We start from the raw sequence: 18,205 nt of genomic DNA on the forward strand, positions 1-18,205 counted from the left end.
TAATATAGCTGCTGCAGGATGCATTAAACCTTAATGCATCCTGCTAAGTCACCCCTAAATAATTAAGTGATTAATTAACATTAGTCATTAATAGAAACGTTTTTTAATTGAATAGAGCATTGGTTCTCAAAGTGGTGTCCGGGGACCCCCAGGGGTACTTGAGGCGGTTCCAGGGGGCCCCCAGCTAAATGATGGATAGGAACCAAATGGACCCTTGGTGCTGTAACTCAGAGAGTGTACAAATGGAACCAAATGGACCCGTTCCATTTGTACACTCTCAGAGTTAAATTAACATTGATTTTTATAATATAAATTGGGGTCCCAGAGATATAAATGCCATTAAATGGGGGTCCGTAGCCTAATGCATGTCAAACTGGGGGTCCTTGACATTAAAATGGTTGAGAATCACTGCTAGAAAGCCGTATAAACCTTCTCTTATTGGGGTCCCTGGCTTATCTTTTGAAATGGGGGTCCGCGGGCTAATAAGAGTCAATTTGGGGGTCCTTGACATGAAAAAGTTTGAGAACCACTGGAATAGAGGTCACTATTAGAGGATTTACGGTATCTTCCATGTCAGATTCTCATTCAATACAAGGCCTTCCAGGCAAGTGCCTGTGCGTGCGTGGTTGTGCGTGCGTGGTTGGTTGGGCGTGCATGTGTGGACGATTAGTGTCGCCGTGCGCCCAAGTCTCCCGAGTTTGAGCTCATTAATGTGTGAACGAGAACACAGTCACATAATGTACTTCTGAACCTGAGTATGTAGCCCAGTGGTTCTCAAACTTTTTCATGTCAAGGACCCCCAAATTGACAATTATTAGCCCGCGGACCCCCATTTGAAAAGATAAGCCAAGGGACCCCCATAAGAGAAGATTTCTACGGCTCTCTAACAGTGATTCTCAACCATTTTAATTTCAAGGACCCCCAGTTTCACATACATTAGGCTACGGACCCCCATTTAATGGCATTTCTATCTCTGGGACCCCAATTTATATAGTAAAATCAATGTTGATTTCACTCTCAGAGTTACAGACCCATAAGGGTCCATTTGGTTCCTATCCATCATTTAGCTGGGGACCCCCTGGAACCCCCTCCAAGTACCCCTGGGGGTCCCCGGACCCCACTTTGAGAACCAATGCATTAGCCTACTATGCAACAACAAAACACAACAGTATCACATGAACAGACCAGTGACAGACCAGAGCAGTTTCACTCCAAACGCACCAAATACAAATTATATAAGAGAATAAGCCAGCAGTAACCTAAGCCTATAATGCCTTAAAAGTGATCATATACACATCTGATGGCACACAGACATACACAACAAGGAAGCAAAACAAATAAGAAAGACAAGTGCCGTCTTACCTTAAGATGAACTGTCAAACAGTGGTACAACTGTCTGCCACTGACTAGAAAAACCTTCTACTGCTGCTAATTAACAATAATGCATTGCACCTGTGCTGACCTACTGAACCGGGGAATATACCATTTGTCAAGATAGGGGGAATACAAGTTTTGCGGAGAATATAATACCATGTGAAAGCCATCATTTTGTTCTAATTTGCATTTGTAGTTATTTTACAGTAATTCAATAACATAATAATCAATGCTGTAGACATAGATACATTCATGATTTTATTCCCCAAGGCTCCCCATGGAGCCTTGCTATACTCAATTGACACCCCTGATATACACCAATAGTGGAAAAAGTACTCAAATATATGGAATATAAAAGGAAAATAACAAGAACAAAACAACACATAAAATGTAATGGACTAAAAGAAAGAGTGAAACAGTGGGTCTTATAAGATATCTATGGTTGTTGTCTGTCTTATATGTGATGGTAGCTTGTTGTACTATTTTAAAATCTATCCTAAAAGTAACCTGGAGCCAGTTTAATGATGATAAAACTAGAGTAACATGTTCTCTCATCTTGGTTTTGGTTAAAACTCTATAACAAAAAGGTGTTTTGTATTAACCGACACATTATTGTGTGGAATGGATCATCTTGCTCTATAATTGCATTCTGCAGAACATGGCAACACAAGGGTTAAAAACAGGACAAATAAACTCTTGGTCTTCAGTCTCTGGACAACATCCACATGATGAAGCATCACTAATAACTAACACTCAGTCACTTAGTTAGTGTTAGTTCAGTCTCTGGACAACATCCACATGATGAAGCATCACTAATAACTAACACTCTGTTAGTCACTTAGTTAGTGTTAGTTAGTGTTAGTTAGTTCAGTCTCTGGACAATATCCACAGAGGATGTATTGGTGATTTTTTTCCCCGGCAGAACAGCATGTTAATGACGTCACACACACACCGCACACTGCACACGCACACAGCGCACATTTTATTTTACCTTGAAGTAGGAAACATGTTTGTATAGGAAATGTTTTTTAGCTTAGTTTTAGTCTTTTTAAACTAATACAAATTCAAGGAATGCCATGAATCATAGGAGCTGAAACTAAAAGTTTGCTTTGAATGAGTCTTTCTCTTAGACGGTGGCTGAGACATTGCTGTGTGTATATTATCTCTGGTTCATAGCCTGGCACCGGCTTCTAATGCTATCAATGCATTGAATGAGACATTTTCACGTTTTACAGACTATTGAATGGGACATTATCACGGTTCTCGTTGTTAAACGAGTTATCTCTGGAGAACGATACAAATGATAAACCTTTAGATAGGAGAGAAACCTCTAGTGTACTCCAAGGGTTCACATACTGTTTCAGGACACGACGATAAATAATCATATTTGAACTGGGGAGTTGAGGCATTATACTTGACTCGGTTCCACAGATAAACATTGTGAAAATAGCAGATCTACAAGCTCACAACGCCTCACACTGCGAGGCGTTGTGAGCTTGTAGATCTGCTATTTTCACAACATTTGCCTCTTTCTTACGTAATCTAAATATAAAGGTGCAGATACCCTGTAAACACTTATACTGTATGTTGGTTTGTTTACTGTTGAGTGACAACATTAAAGATAAACCCCTAAATCATTAGTTGGGCCCCCTGGGTGTACAGACCCCCAGTTTGGGAACCACTTGATTAAGTTGTATACCTCAGACCCGATGTGTTGTAGGACCTGGGAGTGGTGTGGTCTAACTGTCTCCTCTGCGGGTCGGTTGTTTCTTCATCTGGTTGATCTGTGGTGTGTTAGAGGTCTGTAGCAGCTGGTAGTTCTACTGTCTCTGCTTTACAGTGATGTCTGGTGGATCCTCATCATCTGTGGAAATAATGATTATAATAATAAAGTGTATTAGTATACAGGAAGCACCTTTCATCACATCACATGCAGCACAAAGGGCTTTATATATAAAAAGAACAACAAAAGAGAAATGCAAGCAAAATAAAATGAACACAACATTAAACAACACAAACATTAAGATGAAAACATGATAAAGAACAAATCAAAAGGAGACAAAGATCTAATTAAAACAATACAGGAAAATAACAAGAATAAAACAACAAATACAATGGAATCAACTAAAAACAAGAGTGAAACAGTGAGTCTTGAGCTTGTTATTAAAGCTTTCTTTGGTCGTTGTCTGTCTTATATGTAATGGGAGGTTGTTCCAGACACATCTGTGGGACTCGGGGGTTTAAGTACATTTAATTATACAGTACACCCTCTGTTATCTCTGGACAAAGGTAAGCAAAGGTAGACGTTCATCAAAAGGGTAGTGATACATTACATTACATTACATTATATGAGTTGTTTTTAGACTATGAAGTGCTTATTTATTATATTTGATATTTGTCTTTAGGGAGTGTGGTAGGATATATGTAGGATTGTAGGATGTACTGTATGTTTTCTCTTCTTTTTAAAATGCTGACCCTGGGAGCTGAGCTCCAAAATGTCCTATGCACTTGTGCAAATAAAGTCTATTCTATTCTATTCTATATATTAGGCATTATAGTCACAAATGCTGCAACAGGCTCTGGGGTGCAGCAGTGGAAAAGTGCCGGCCCAACTCCCCCGCGGAGGTTGTGGGTTCGAATCCACCCCCGTGGTGCATCCGGTTTTGTCCAGCGCCAACACGAGCACAATATAGGCTCTATGCACAGCAGCCAAATTATCACTTCCTTCACACGTGTTACCAATGATACTAATGAAGGCTCTGTTCCATTTAGTGGAGCACAGTGGTTCTAATGAAGGCTCTGTTCCATTTAGTGTAACACAGTGGTTCTAATGAAGGCTCTGTTCCATTTAGTGTAACACAGTGGTTCTAATGAAGGCTCTGTTCCATTTAGTGTAGCACAGTGGTTCTAATGAAGGCTCTGTTCCATTTAGTGTAACACAGTGGTTATAATGAAGGCTATGTTCCATTTAGTGTAACACAGTGGTTCTAATGAAGGCTCTGATCCATTTAGTGTAACACAGTGGTTCTAATGAAGGCTCTGTTCCATTTAGTGTAGCACAGTGGTTCTAATGAAGGCTCTGTTCCATTTAGTGTAACACAGTGGTTCTAATGAAGGCTCTGTTCCATTTAGTGTAGCACAGTGGTTCTAATGAAGGCTCTGTTCCATTTAGTGTAACACAGTGGTTCTAATGAAGGCTCTGTTCCATTTAGTGTAGCACAGTGGTTCTAATGAAGGCTCTGTTCCATTTAGTGTAACACAGTGGTTATAATGAAGGCTCTGTTCCATTTAGTGTAACACAGTGGTTCTAATGAAGGCTCTGATCCATTTAGTGTAACACAGTGGTTCTAATGAAGGCTCTGTTCCATTTAGTGTAACACAGTGGTTCTAATGAAGGCTCTGTTCCATTTAGTGTAGCACAGTGGTTCTAATGAAGGCTCTGTTCCATTTAGTGTAGCACAGTGGTTCTAATGAAGGCTCTGTTCCATTCCGTGTAGCACAGTGGTTCTAATGAAGGCTCTGTTCCATTTAGTGTAACACAGTGGTTCTAATGAAGGCTCTGTTCCATTTAGTGTAGCACAGTGGTTCTAATGAAGGCTCTGTTCCATTTAGTATAGCACAGTGGTACTAATGAAGGCTCTGTTCCATTTAGTGTAGCACAGTGGTTCTAATGAAGGCTCTGTTCCATTTAGTGTAACACAGTGGTTCTAATGAAGGCTCTGTTCCATTTAGTGTAACACAGTGGTTCTAATGAAGGCTCTGTTCCATTTAGTGGAGCACAGTGGTTCTCTGATGTTTCAATTCCGACAACCCCCAGAACTCTGAGTGTACAAATGCACCCTTACGGGTCCATTTGTACACTCTCAGAGTTACAAACCTGTAAGGGACTATTTGGAAACCCCTTAAGGAACCATGAGGGTCCCTGGACCCCACATTTTAGACCCCCTGGTGTAGCAGAGTGTTTCCAGTGAGTCAGCACCCTGACTCTGTTTGACCAGTTTGACCAGAGCCTTCATTAGTATCATTGGTAACACCTGTGAATGTCATATGGCTGCTGTGCATAGAGCCTATTGGCCCATGTTCGGGGGGAGGGTGAACGTAATCCTACAGAACCTGTCAGCAGGGAGTGTTGGGTATAAATGGGTACGGTAAGGTTGGCCACCGCTCTACGGTGTCCAACACTCTGCCAGCAGCCTATGAAGCTGAACCTCAACTCAGATCCATCATGGAGGCTGAGGTTCCAAACAGGTCTATGGCTGTCTGTGAATGTCCAGGAGTAAACACACATTCATGTTTATAATCCAGGGTGTGGCTACAGAGTTTATACATCTTCATTTCACTGATTTTATTGTTTTATTGGATCTTGTTTAGTCGATACACTTATGTGTTTTATCTCGTGCTCATTTGATGTTCCTATGTGTCTCATCTGTTAGAAAGTATGTATCTGATATATTACACTTTTACCTTAGCACTAGGTATATTCTTAGTTGCTTGTTTTAGAAGAAAATGCACTTCAGACTTCTGGTGATTAGTAGTTTAGTTCCCTACCTATGTTGAATGCACTTATTGTAAGTCTCTTTGGATAAAAGCGTCTGATTAATGACTGTAATGTAATGTAATGTAATGTAAGCAAGGGATAATGCATGGGGAGGTGGTCATTATTGAAATTTGAAGCCCGGCAGGGTATGCACCGAGGCGAAGAAGGGTAAAACCAAGCAGCGCAGGTTGGCACGAGCAGGTGTTCTAAGTCTCTGATTACACAGCGGTCCGTTATGGAGCTCATCGGTCATTATCCAGAAATAATGACCGATGACTGACCAATCAGAATCGAGCATTCAACCAAGCCGTGTAATAATGTAATGTGATGTAAATGTAATGATTTGTTTCTCATAAGAGTCTTTTAACCCTTGAAGACCGCGAACGCATCTGTGTCATTTTAGATTTATTTGGCTATTCAAAAATATCAGTGTGTAAATCTTTGAATATATATTTTAAAGCTGACATTTTATTTCATTCAGATCTGTGTTTCTGGGGGTCCCTGGAACAACATATTATGATAATATAAACTGTTAGGATTTAGATATTCAAAGATTTGCACACATTTTCACGATTTTTCTAAAATAGCAGATCTACTTTAGTACTTTTACTCAACAGTAACATTTTGAACACAGGCCTTTTACTTGTAACAAGAGTATTTTTATATCATGGTATTGCTACTTTTACTTAAGGAAAATATCTGAGTACTTCTTCCACCACTGCGCTTGAGGCGAGGCCCCCTAAACACTTAAAATAGCAGATCTGCAAGCTCACAACGCCTCGCACTGCGAGGTGTTGTGAGCTTGTAAATCGGCTATTTTCACAACGTTTGCCTCTTTCTTACGTAATCTAAATATAAAGGTGCAGATACCCTGTAAACACTTATACTGTATGTTGGTTTGTTTACTGTTGAGTGAGAAAACTGTGTTGCATATTAAAGATAACCCCCAAAAGCATTTGGGGGGTCCCCTGGGTGTACCGACCCCCAGTTTGGGAACCACTGGACAAGTTGATAAGGTTGTATACCTCAGAGCCCATGTGTTGTAGGACCTGGGAGTGGTGTGGTCTAGCTGCCTCTACGGGTCTGTCTTTCTTCATCTGGTGTGTCAGAGCCCGGCAGCGGCTGGTGTTCTATAGGATAAGTATAATTCCTTTTAACAGGTCGTTCATGAAAGTCCTTGCGGTCTTGTTTCCAATGAGAACCTGTGAGCAATTAGGGGTTAAGAGTCTTGCTCAGGGACAAATTTCATTTCATCGACACATATGCTGACCTGGCCAGGAATCGAACCTGGGGCAACCAGGGCCTCTGGCTCCCTAGGCGGGCTCACTAACCATTCAGCCACTAACCATTCACGGGTTCACTAACCATTCAGCTATGGCCGCCCTTTAAAACACTGCTGTCTCTGCTTTGCAGTGATGTCTGGTGGACCCTCATTGTCCTCACCTGTGGAAATAATAATAATAATACTAATAAACTTCATTTGTGTACAGGCAGCACCTTTCATGATATACAAAGAACAACACAAGAGAAATGCAAGCAAAATAAAATGAACACAACATTAAACACAAACATTCAGATGAAAAACATGATGAAGAACAAATTAAAAGGAGGCAAAGATCTAATTAAAACAATACAGGAAAATAACAAGAACAAAACAACACATACAATGGAATCAACTAAAAACAAGAGTGAAAAAGTGGGTCTTTAAATCTATCTATGGTCGTTGCCGGTCTTATATGTAATGGAATATACATGCAATGGGTTGCTATGATCTTATATGTAATGGAATAAACATGCAATGGGTTGCTATGGTCTTATATGTAATGGAATATACATGCAATGGGTTGCTATGGTCTTATATGTAATGGAATATACATGCAATGGGTTGCTATGGTCTTATATGTAATGGAATATACATGCAATGGGTTGCTATGGTCTTATATGTAATGGAATATACATGCAATGGGTTGCTATGATCTTATATGTAATGGAATAAACATGCAATGGGTTGCTATGGTCTTATATGTAATGGAATATACATGCAATGGGTTGCTATGGTCTTATATGTAATGGAATATACATGCAATGGGTTGCTATGGTCTTATATGTAATGGAATATACATGCAATGGGTTGCTATGGTCTTATATGTAATGGAATAAACAATGGGTTGCTATGGTCTTATATGTAATGGAATATACATGCAATGGGTTGCTATGGTCTTATATGTAATAGGAGCTTGTTCCAGGCCGTTGGCCCATAAAAGCAGAAAGCTGCTTCAACATGTTTTTTTCAAAAAAAACATTTTTGGAGGTCAGCAAGATGACCTCAGGGGACGATTTAGAACATATCTGGGCAGGCAATCTGAAAGGTATGAATGTGATAAACAATTGTGCCTTAAAAACATTTAAAACACATTTAAAATCAATCCTAAAAGTTACCAGGAGTCAGTGTAAAGATGCTCCAACAGGAGTGATATGTTTTCTCATCTTGGTTTTAGTTAAAACTCTGAACAAGTTGTAGTGTGACTCTATCAGTGCTTTACTTATGAAGGACAGAACTAAGTACATTACAGTAGTAGAGACATGAGAAGATGATGATAAACCCTCTTGTCTGTGCTGTAGATACTGGTGGTGTGGTCTGTGGCCACACAGTCGAGGCAGAAGGCCCCCACCCTAGAGCCTAGGGTCTGCCTGACGTTTCTTCCAGTAAAGAGGGAGTTTTTCGTTGCCACTGTCGCAACATTGCTTGCTCAGGATGGACTGTGGGATCTCTACTCTACATGTAAAGTGTCTTGTTGTTCAGGATGGACTGTGGGTTTTCTGCTCTACATGTAAAGTGTCTTGTTGTTCAGGATGGACTGTGGGGTCTCTGCTCTACATGTAAAGTGTCTTGTTGTTCAGGGTGGACTGTGGGGTCTCTGCTCTACATGTAAAGTGTCTTGTTGTTCAGGGTGGACTGTGGGGTCTCTGCTCTACATGTAAAGTGTCTTGTTGTTCAGGATGGACTGTGGGGTCTCTGCTCTACATGTAAAGTGTCTTGTTGTTCAGGATGGACTGTGGGGTCTCTGCTCTACATGTAAAGTGTCTTGTTGTTCAGGATGGACTGTGGGGTCTCTGTTCTACATGTAAAGTGTCTTGTTGTTCAGGATGGACTGTGGGGTCTCTGCTCTACATGTAAAGTGTCTTGTTGTTCAGGATGGACTGTGGGGTCTCTGTTCTACATGTAAAGTGTCTTGTTGTTCAGGATGGACTGTGGGGTCTCTGCTCTACATGTAAATTGTCTTGTTGTTCAGGATGGACTGTGGGGTCTCTGCTCTACATGTAAAGTGTCTTGTTGTTCAGGATGGACCGTGGGGTCTCTGCTCTACATGTAAAGTGTCTTGTTGTTCAGGATGGACTGTGGGGTCTCTGTTCTACATGTAAAGTGTCTTGTTGTTCAGGATGGACTGTGGGGTCTCTACTCTACATGTAAAGTGTCTTGTTGTTCAGGATGGACTGTGGGGTCTCTGTTCTACATGTAAAGTGTCTTGTTGTTCAGGATGGACTGTGGGGTCTCTGCTCTACATGTAAATTGTCTTGTTGTTCAGGATGGACTGTGGGGTCTCTGCTCTACATGTAAAGTGTCTTGTTGTTCAGGATGGACTGTGGGGTCTCTGCTCTACATGTAAAGTGTCTTGTTGTTCTAATGACGAAACTGAAACTCAATTTTCTCCTTGTTGTTTTCTTCTCCTCGTCGATCACTGTGCGCAGCTCAATTTTAAGGATTTTAACAAGGTCTATGGCGACGTGAAAAAAACAACAAACAACAATAAAACGTTGGCACTGGTGAGTACATTATGAGATTAACCTCTGGCGGTCAATGTGTTAATCATGGGTGAGGTTTACTGGATTGAGTACAATAGTTAGATATGACTGAAACGTTCAAATCTTTCCAAAGTCAGGATTCTTGTCATGCTTACCAAAGACAAGATGGAAGATTTCATCATCACCATCGGTGTCATCTGCCCCGGTGTTATCTGAAGAACACACCATGAGGACAGTTAGGACAACATAACCTCACACAGACTGAACATGAAGAACACACCATGAGGACAGTTAGGACAGATCAGGCCTACTGGTGGCGCTATAAAAGACACAGTACGCCTTGCCTACTTGTTGTTAACTAGTTGTACAAGCTCTTGTTTTATTGTTATATTGGATCTTGTTTATTTGATACAACCCTTGAAGACCGCGAACGCATCTGTGTCATTTTAGATTTATTTGGCTATTCAAAAATATCAGTGTGTAAATCTTTGAATATATATTTTAAAGCTGACATTTTTTTTCATTCAGATCTGTGTTTCTGGGGGTCCCTGGAACAACATATTATGATAATATAAACTGTTAGGATTTAGATATTCAAAGATTTGCACACATTTTCACGATTTTTCTAAAATAGCAGATCTACTTTAGTACTTTTACTCAACAGTAACATTTTGAACACAGGCCTTTTACTTGTAACAAGAGTATTTTTATATCATGGTATTGCTACTTTTACTTAAGGAAAATATCTGAGTACTTCTTCCACCACTGCGCTTGAGGCGAGGCCCCCTAAACACTTAAAATAGCAGATCTGCAAGCTCACAACGCCTCGCACTGCGAGGTGTTGTGAGCTTGTAAATCGGCTATTTTCACAACGTTTGCCTCTTTCTTACGTAATCTAAATATAAAGGTGCAGATACCCTGTAAACACTTATACTGTATGTTGGTTTGTTTACTGTTGAGTGAGAAAACTGTGTTGCATATTAAAGATAACCCCCAAAAGCATTTGGGGGGTCCCCTGGGTGTACCGACCCCCAGTTTGGGAACCACTGGACAAGTTGATAAGGTTGTATACCTCAGAGCCCATGTGTTGTAGGACCTGGGAGTGGTGTGGTCTAGCTGCCTCTACGGGTCTGTCTTTCTTCATCTGGTGTGTCAGAGCCCGGCAGCGGCTGGTGTTCTATAGGATAAGTATAATTCCTTTTAACAGGTCGTTCATGAAAGTCCTTGCGGTCTTGTTTCCAATGAGAACCTGTGAGCAATTAGGGGTTAAGAGTCTTGCTCAGGGACAAATTTCATTTCATCGACACATATGCTGACCTGGCCAGGAATCGAACCTGGGGCAACCAGGGCCTCTGGCTCCCTAGGCGGGCTCACTAACCATTCAGCCACTAACCATTCACGGGTTCACTAACCATTCAGCTATGGCCGCCCTTTAAAACACTGCTGTCTCTGCTTTGCAGTGATGTCTGGTGGACCCTCATTGTCCTCACCTGTGGAAATAATAATAATAATACTAATAAACTTCATTTGTGTACAGGCAGCACCTTTCATGATATACAAAGAACAACACAAGAGAAATGCAAGCAAAATAAAATGAACACAACATTAAACACAAACATTCAGATGAAAAACATGATGAAGAACAAATTAAAAGGAGGCAAAGATCTAATTAAAACAATACAGGAAAATAACAAGAACAAAACAACACATACAATGGAATCAACTAAAAACAAGAGTGAAAAAGTGGGTCTTTAAATCTATCTATGGTCGTTGCCGGTCTTATATGTAATGGAATATACATGCAATGGGTTGCTATGATCTTATATGTAATGGAATATACATGCAATGGGTTGCTATGGTCTTATATGTAATGGAATAAACATGCAATGGGTTGCTATGGTCTTATATGTAATGGAATAAACATGCAATGGGTTGCTATGGTCTTATATGTAATGGAATATACATGCAATGGGTTGCTATGGTCTTATATGTAATGGAATAAACATGCAATGGGTTGCTATGGTCTTATATGTAATGGAATAAACATGCAATGGGTTGCTATGGTCTTATATGTAATGGAATATACATGCAATGGGTTGCTATGGTCTTATATGTAATGGAATATACATGCAATGGGTTGCTATGGTCTTATATGTAATGGAATAAACATGCAATGGGTTGCTATGATCTTATATGTAATGGAATAAACATGCAATGGGTTGCTATGGTCTTATATGTAATGGAATATACATGCAATGGGTTGCTATGGTCTTATATGTAATGGAATATACATGCAATGGGTTGCTATGGTCTTATATGTAATGGAATATACATGCAATGGGTTGCTATGGTCTTATATGTAATGGAATATACATGCAATGGGTTGCTATGGTCTTATATGTAATGGAATAAACAATGGGTTGCTATGGTCTTATATGTAATGGAATATACATGCAATGGGTTGCTATGGTCTTATATGTAATAGGAGCTTGTTCCAGGCCGTTGGCCCATAAAAGCAGAAAGCTGCTTCAACATGTTTTTAAAAAAAAAAACATTTTTGGAGGTCAGCATGATGACCTCAGGGGACGATTTAGAACATATCTGGGCAGGCAATCTGAAAGGTATGAATGTGATAAACAATTGTGCCTTAAAAACATTTAAAACACATTTAAAATCAATCCTAAAAGTTACCAGGAGTCAGTGTAAAGATGCTCCAACAGGAGTGATATGTTTTCTCATCTTGGTTTTAGTTAAAACTCTGAACAAGTTGTAGTGTGACTCTATCAGTGCTTTACTTATGAAGGACAGAACTAAGTACATTACAGTAGTAGAGACATGAGAAGATGATGATAAACCCTCTTGTCTGTGCTGTAGATACTGGTGGTGTGGTCTGTGGCCACACAGTCGAGGCAGAAGGCCCCCACCCTAGAGCCTAGGGTCTGCCTGACGTTTCTTCCAGTAAAGAGGGAGTTTTTCGTTGCCACTGTCGCAACATTGCTTGCTCAGGATGGACTGTGGGATCTCTACTCTACATGTAAAGTGTCTTGTTGTTCAGGATGGACTGTGGGGTTTCTGCTCTACATGTAAAGTGTCTTGTTGTTCAGGATGGACTGTGGGGTCTCTGCTCTACATGTGAAGTGTCTTGTTGTTCAGGGTGGACTGTGGGGTCTCTGCTCTACATGTAAAGTGTCTTGTTGTTCAGGGTGGACTGTGGGGTCTCTGCTCTACATGTAAAGTGTCTTGTTGTTCAGGATGGACTGTGGGGTCTCTGCTCTACATGTAAAGTGTCTTGTTGTTCAGGATGGACTGTGGGGTCTCTGCTCTACATGTAAAGTGTCTTGTTGTTCAGGATGGACTGTGGGGTCTCTGTTCTACATGTAAAGTGTCTTGTTGTTCAGGATGGACTGTGGGGTCTCTGCTCTACATGTAAAGTGTCTTGTTGTTCAGGATGGACTGTGGGGTCTCTGTTCTACATGTAAAGTGTCTTGTTGTTCAGGATGGACTGTGGGGTCTCTGCTCTACATGTAAATTGTCTTGTTGTTCAGGATGGACTGTGGGGTCTCTGCTCTACATGTAAAGTGTCTTGTTGTTCAGGATGGACTGTGGGGTCTCTGCTCTACATGTAAATTGTCTTGTTGTTCAGGATGGACTGTGGGGTCTCTGCTCTACATGTAAAGTGTCTTGTTGTTCAGGATGGACTGTGGGGTCTCTGCTCTACATGTAAAGTGTCTTGTTGTTCAGGATGGACTGTGGGGTCTCTGTTCTACATGTAAAGTGTCTTGTTGTTCAGGATGGACTGTGGGGTCTCTGCTCTACATGTAAAGTGTCTTGTTGTTCAGGATGGACTGTGGGGTCTCTGTTCTACATGTAAAGTGTCTTGTTGTTCAGGATGGACTGTGGGGTCTCTGCTCTACATGTAAAGTGTCTTGTTGTTCAGGATGGACTGTGGGGTCTCTGCTCTACATGTAAAGTGTCTTGTTGTTCAGGATGGACTGTGGGGTCTCTGCTCTACATGTAAATTGTCTTGTTGTTCAGGATGGACTGTGGGGTCTCTGCTCTACATGTAAAGTGTCTTGTTGTTCAGGATGGACTGTGGGGTCTCTGCTCTACATGTAAAGTGTCTTGTTGTTCTAATGACGAAACTGAAACTCAATTTTCTCCTTGTTGTTTTCTTCTCCTCGTCGATCACTGTGCGCAGCTCAATTTTAAGGATTTTAACAAGGTCTATGGCGACGTGAAAAAAACAACAAACAACAATAAAACGTTGGCACTGGTGAGTACATTATGAGATTAACCTCTGGCGGTCAATGTGTTAATCATGGGTGAGGTTTACTGGATTGAGTACAATAGTTAGATATGACTGAAACGTTCAAATCTTTCCAAAGTCAGGATTCTTGTCATGCTTACCAAAGACAAGATGGAAGATTTCATCATCACCATCGGTGTCATCTGCCCCGGTGTTATCTGAAGAACACACCATGAGGACAGTTAGGACAACATAACCTCACACAGACTGAACATGAAGAACACACCATGAGGACAGTTAGGACAGATCAGGCCTCCTGGCGCTATAAAAGACACAGTACGCCTTGCCTACTTGTTGTTAACTAGTTGTACAAGCTCTTGTTTTATTGTTATATTGGATCTTGTTTATTTGATACACTTATTTGTTTTAGCTCTTGCTCATTTGATTTTGATATGTGCTAATGTCTCTACCTTTGTTGATTATTGCCTTAAACCATGGGTTACTTCTCTCCCCTCTTATACCAGGGATTCGATTGATTTTATTAGCAAATTAAAGTCTGTGCGCCTACAGTACCCACCACAGAGTGTCTGTTGGTCACGTTGGATGTTAGCAGCCTTTACACCAACATTTTCTGAGGCAAAGAGATCCTCTTATTAAACCTAGCACAGCCTGTGTCACTGAGCTCACCAAATTAGTATTGACTACAAATGACTTTCTCTACAAAAATGACTTCTTACAAACTAAGGGGACAGCCATGGGCAGCACAATGGCCCCCAACTACGCACATTTATATATGGGTTATTTTGAGCAACATTTTGTTCTAGACTCTACTGTTAATCCTTACTATTCCAATATTCTACTTTATCAGCGTTAATATCGATGACCTGTTCATTTTATGGATGGGTTGGCAGAAACTCTTAAATCGTTTCATGCCTATTTAAATCCGGCCAACGAACATTTGCAATTTACCATCGAGTTCAGTGACACAAGCATTAGTTTTCTGGATGTGTTGGTCATGAAAAAATGACAACTCCATACAGACAGACCTGCATCGAAAACCTACTGATAGGAATACTCTACTTCGAGGGGATAGTTTTCACCCCACACATTTGATTAGAAGCCTGCCCATTAGTCAGTTTCATATGGCACCAGGGTCTGCAGCACTGATGCTGGCTATAGTGTACAGGCCACTGACTTGACCAACAGATTTAGAGATAGAGGGTATAAACAGGAATGGGTTGATGTCGCTGTTGATCGTTTTAAAACCATGACGCAAGAGGAATGTCTCATACCTAAAATCAGACCTCAAAAGGCAAATTCTCCTTTCTGTGTCCTCAGATACTCACCCATGGGCTTTGATTTAAAAAAAAATAAGTGCAAAACATTGGCAAATAATTAAATCGGACCACAGACTCAATACTGTCTTTAAAGAAGCCCCAGCTGTTGTTTTTAAACAGCCTCCTAATTTGAGGGACCAGTTGGTGAGATCTTATACGCCCGAACTAAAACAAAGCTCCTTTTTGGATGACATTCCCGACGGGAACTACAGGTGTGGGCAACTCCCAGTGTGGCTTTACGACTAAGTGCAAAACTTACACACATCCCCACAGTGGTAAAACCGTTAAGATACGCGGTGTGATTACCTGTAGTACCAAACATGTGGTGTATCTTATTAAATGTCCCTGTGACTTGGGGTATGTAGGAAAGACCAACAGACCCCTACGTACTCGCATCAGCGAGCACCGCCCTAACATTAGATGCGAGGACGAACGCAATCCTGTGGCTCTACACTTTAGACAAGCAGGCCACAGTATTAGTACTTTCTGTTACACAGGCATTGAAAAGGTGTCACAGCCCCCTAGAGGAGGCAATTTAGAACGCCGCCTGTTACAACGTGAAATGTTTCACATTTACTCTCTAAATACTATGGCTCCTCATGGGTTAAACGAGGAATTCGACATTAAACCTTTTCTGTAACATGTATACTAGTCTGTTGGTTCTCAAAGTGGGGTCCGGGGACCCCCAGGGGTACTTGAGGGGGTTCCAGGAGGTACCCAGCTAAATGGTAGTTAGGAACCAAATGGACCCTTATGGGTCTGTAACTCTGAGAGTGTACAAATGGAACCAAATGGACCCTAACGGGTCCATTTGGTTCCATTTGTACACTCTCAGAGTTAAATTAACATTGATTTTACAATTTAGATTGGGGTCCAAGAGATAGAAATGCCATTAAATGGGGGTCCGTAGCCTAATGCGTGTCAAACTGGGGGTCCTTGAAATTAAAATGCTTGAAAATCACTGCTATAGAGCCGTAAAAATCTTCTCTTATGGGGGTCCTTGGCATATCTTTTCAAATGGGGGTCCGCGGGCTAATAAGTGTCAATTTGGGGGTCCTTGACGTTAAAAAGTTTGAGAACCACTGTACTAGTCTTGTCTTGCTTTATTGCATTTTTAATGTTTAATGTTCATATATATCTGACTGTGTGGTTTCTCTGTTTATGGTTCAGGGAGCTATGTTTATATACATTGTGGTAGACTGGTATTTAGTATAGGGTATAGACACATATTTACTACAAATGTTTCCCTTTTTCCCGATGGCCACTAAAGAATAATGGCTATTCTATGTAACTGTCATAGATCTGTGAGTCAGTCTGTGTGTCATAGACTCACAAACTGGGGTGTTGTCCCCGGGTGCCTGCACTCAGTGATTAGTGTATCCTGCCCTCCTCTGTTCTTCTTCTACCAGTCTCCTCACACTACTCAGTATACCTGACCAAGCCCACATCGGCCCAAACGTTGTTATGTTGACCGCTCTAGTGCTCTACTCATTACATTTGCCGGGAGCATTAAGACGTTGTGCGGACTCTTTTCTTTTGTTCAGATTTTGCTATGTGTCTCATGTGTTTAAGACATTATGTAGCTGATACATTACACTTTTACCTTAGCACTAGGTATACTCTTAGTTGTTTTAGAAGAGAATGCACTTAAAGACTTCTGGTGATTAGTAGTTTTGTTTCCTACCTATGCTGAATATACTTATTGTAAGTCTCTTTGGATAAAAGCGTCTGATAAATGACTGTAATGTAAATGTTTACCTGGTATCCTATAGGTTCACACGTTCACACTGCAGACAGGGCGGTGCTGGAGGACAGTGGAGGACGGTGGAGGACAGAGGGCTCTGGTCTGGAACGTCCTGCATGAGATGAGGAGAGAGAGGACATATATTAATATTGTCATTAAACTGAATGACTGTCTGGTTATCCTGAATGACAGCTCTGTCACTATTACAATGTCTCTCCTCTATATGAACACAATGTAAATGTCTCTCCTCTATATGAACACAATGTAAATGTCTCATCTCTATATAATAATATACACTTTAATATCATTAAAGTGTATATTATATTATGTCTACATTCACAATGTGGATAAGGTACTTAGGTCATTACTGTGTTTGGTCACTAGATGGCAGTCTAACAACATATAATGGACCAAGTCCTCACTCTGACTGAAGTGATTTCAGTGATTTAGATCAGATTAAAGTTTATGTAACAATAAAATAAATGTTCAGAATCATCTTCTATAATAAACCCTGATGGCTCTGCAGGGAGATTTCATCACATCTAAGTTTAAAGCCTCAATCTGTGATTTATTCAACTTGCAGACTTGTAGATTTGCTATTTTTGAAAAGCCAAAGTATAAATGAGAATTACTCTTTGGGCATTGCACATAGGAGTAAGAGACTCATTATTGCGCTGAATGATTGTTATATAGGCCTGGAACCCCCTAAGCCAATTTCCAGGCCTATATAACAATCATTCAGCGGAATAATGAGTCTCTTACTCCTATGTGCAATGCCCAAAGAGTGTAGCAAAAATAAAGCATAGAATGGTATAATTCCATTCCAAATATTGTGCCAAATGTACTAACTAACTACACATCACACTGCATCACGTTGTGCGCTTGTAGATCTGTTCTTTTGTCACGTCCGGTATACATTAGGCTACAATCACGCAGCCCGTTCTGTGAAAAACTACTTACATTACTATTTTCACACAACATTTGCCTCTTTCTTACGTGATTTAAATATAAACATGCAGATACCCTGTAAACACTTGTTTGTTTACTGTTGAGTGAGAAAACTATATGTTGCACATTAAAGATAACCTCCTAAATCATTAGTTGGGTCCCCTGGGTGTACAGACCCCCAGTTTGGGAACCACTGGATTAAGTTGTATACCTCA

Source organism: Gymnoscopelus microlampas (assembly GCF_963454915.1).
Source record: "Gymnoscopelus microlampas genome assembly, chromosome: 13".
Taxonomy (NCBI): domain Eukaryota; kingdom Metazoa; phylum Chordata; class Actinopteri; order Myctophiformes; family Myctophidae; genus Gymnoscopelus; species Gymnoscopelus microlampas.